The following is a 3,035-nucleotide window of genomic DNA, read 5'->3' as shown; positions in this document are numbered from 1 at the left end:
GAGTACCCATAGTCAGAAACCTTGGTATTAATGTTTTCCCTCCGTAAAAACGAACTTCATCCTCGAAATTCATCTAAGTCCAACACAAACGCAAAACCACAAGACCAAAAAACTTAAAACGACTAAAAAAAACAACCCACAACTGACTCGAAAACTTATAAACATCCCAAAACTGTCTCAAAACTCATGCGGTTATCTCCTACCCTCGTTTAAAGAAAACGGTTACGACCCCGTAACCAACCATACATAATAAAAAATATGAGGATAACTCTCTCTCATAGCCTCCTCCGCTTCCCATATAGCCTCTTCAACCTTATAATTAGACAACAACACCATAAGTAACACAGTTTCGCTCTTCCTTATCTTGCGCACTTTTCGATCTAAGGTCTCTTTTGGTGTTTCGACATAAGTAAGTGCTTCATCCAATTCAGTATGTTCAACCTCAAGTAGGTGAGATGGATCAATCACATACTTCTGAAGTTAAGACACATGAAAAACATTATGCACCTGATCAAGCGCTGGTGGTAAGGCGAATCGATAGGCCACCTCGCCTACACGATCTAGAATCTCATACGGTCCAATGTACTTATGACTCAAATTCCCTTTCTTTCCGAAACGCATGACACCCCTTCATATGTGACTCTTTTACAATGACCTTTTCACCCACCTCAAACTCCACTGCTCGACGATGTAAATTTGCATCTCTCTTTTGTCGATCCTAGGTCGCTTTCATCTTTGACGAATCAACTTTACTTATTCAATTATCTTCTATATCATTTCTCCTTCTAGAGCCACAGCCTCTGCACTATCCCAATAAATGGGAATCCTACACCTCCGTCCATGTAAGGCCTCAAAAAGTGTCATTCCAATACTAGTATGATAACTGTTGTTATATGAGAACTCTATCAAATTCAACCTATCTTCCCAACTACCACCAAATTCCATCACACAAGCCCTCAACATGTCTTCAAAGGTATTTATAGTTCACTCAGTTTGTCCGTCCGTTGTAGCATGGAGTGTTGTACTCATCTTCAAAGTAGTACTCATCAACTCCTGCAATTCCTGCCAAAATCGGGATATGAACCTTTGTTAGGCCTGATATTCCCGCAATATGTTCAGGGTACAATCATGCCCTGGCCTGACGTTCAGGACATAAGTTTGAAGATAATTCAGTCTTGACGCCAGGCAGGAGAGGATAACGGTCAAATATAAAAATATTATTTGACCAAGTCAACAAGCATTATATGGAATAATTTGGTAATTAAACCAGCAATTAAGGAGAATAATTGATTATAATTATGGAGCATTCTTCCAACTAATTAAACGCATTAAAGACGATAATTATTGGTATCATTAAGAGAGAATATTGTGCCATTGAAGAGGAAGATCACGCGGATATGTAGAGAGGACTATATAAAGCAGACTGAAAATCATCCAAAGGGACATTCGAAGATATTCTACCATACGAGACAAGTTTTACTGTTACAACACTTAAAAAAAATACATTGTTTAGCTTAAGATACAATTATTCTCCAAGTATTATAGTCAAACCTCTTCTGGCTTGGTGCGCATGGTTTTTATCCATCAAGGGTTTTCCACGTACAAAAACTTTTGTCTTATTTGTTCTCTTTATTTCTTTTTTCTTCACGTTGTATTGAGCCTGCCCGACAGCCATACACAAGATACACACGCTAGTTAACCCTGCTAAACTCTCTATCCTGGCCTGATTCGGCCCTCCGCAACATCTAGATAAAATAATTGGCGCCCACCGTGGGGCATCTAGCTCATTAGTATTGTTTCCCCTTTTCACAAACAAAATAAAATAAAAAACTATAAATGGCCACCCCAACCATAGAGGAGCAATTGGCTGCTGCATTACTATAAGTGACTCAACCCAAGGCTGAAATCCAACAATTAAAAGAATCTAAGTCAGCCTTAAAATAGATTTTGGAGAAATGCAAAGGTTCAAGCTCAAAGATCCAGCCAGGAACCCCATTCTCATTAGTTATCAAACACTTTGATTTCTCAAAAATTGGAAGTCCAAGTGGTGCCAAGAAAGTGATCAACGTTGATGATGATGATATTCCCAAAGATGACAATGAGAAGTCAGGTGAAACAGGAGCATCCGTCATGATGGCAATAGTCCAGAAAATCAAGAAACTCAATGAAAACTTCAAAAGGATACCTAGAGTCCTTGCCAGCATAGAGAAGGTTGTCCGAGAGAGTTATGCTGACCAACCCTTCATAGGCCCTCGAGTTAATATCCTAAAACCAAGCCATAACCTACTTTATACGTGTTTATATGTTGGGAATAGTTGAAAACATATACTCAAGGGTTTTTTGGTTTAACATGGGAAAATAAAGTTCCTAGAAAGTTAAATTCACATGAATTTGTAATTTATGTGAATTGCAAAAATGTTGTTTGGTTGTCACGGGGAAATGAGTTTGAATAGGAAGTTGAGTGATTTCCGTCATTATGGAGGAATTAAAGTTTCTTAAGAAGTTCTAATTCCCATGAAATGGACAATTAAACAACATCAAATTTAGCCAACTCATGTGTTAGAATATTATGTAAATATATCTTATTTACTTACCTTTTACTGTTAATATTCTGATATTATAGCCTTGTTATTGTGTGTGTGTATCTTATATCTTAGGTAACTGTATCTCGTATCTTTGTACTTAACCTTGATTAATGATCAATAGAAAGGCAAGCATTATCTTCCTTCATGGTATCAGCTTCCTAGGTTTTTTTCGATCCTCTGCGCTTCCGCTCAACCTAGCCGTCGTGCATCTCCTTTCACGGTTTTCTTTCTATTTTTCTTACCGACCTCACGTCAAATTCAACATCATGCCGGATACAAAATTCCCTTCGTTTTATCCTGCTCTCGTAGTTAACAACATTAAGAATCATATCACGGTGGAACTCGGTATAGACAATGACCAATACTATCTTTGGTCTGCGCTTTTCTTAAATCATGCGAAGTCCAACCGTGTCCTTCACCATCTCGTCAAACCTAAATCCGGCAGTCCAA

This window comes from Silene latifolia, chromosome 10, assembly GCF_048544455.1.
Source record: "Silene latifolia isolate original U9 population chromosome 10, ASM4854445v1, whole genome shotgun sequence".
Classification (NCBI taxonomy): domain Eukaryota; kingdom Viridiplantae; phylum Streptophyta; class Magnoliopsida; order Caryophyllales; family Caryophyllaceae; genus Silene; species Silene latifolia.
This window is presented reverse-complemented; position numbering follows the sequence as displayed.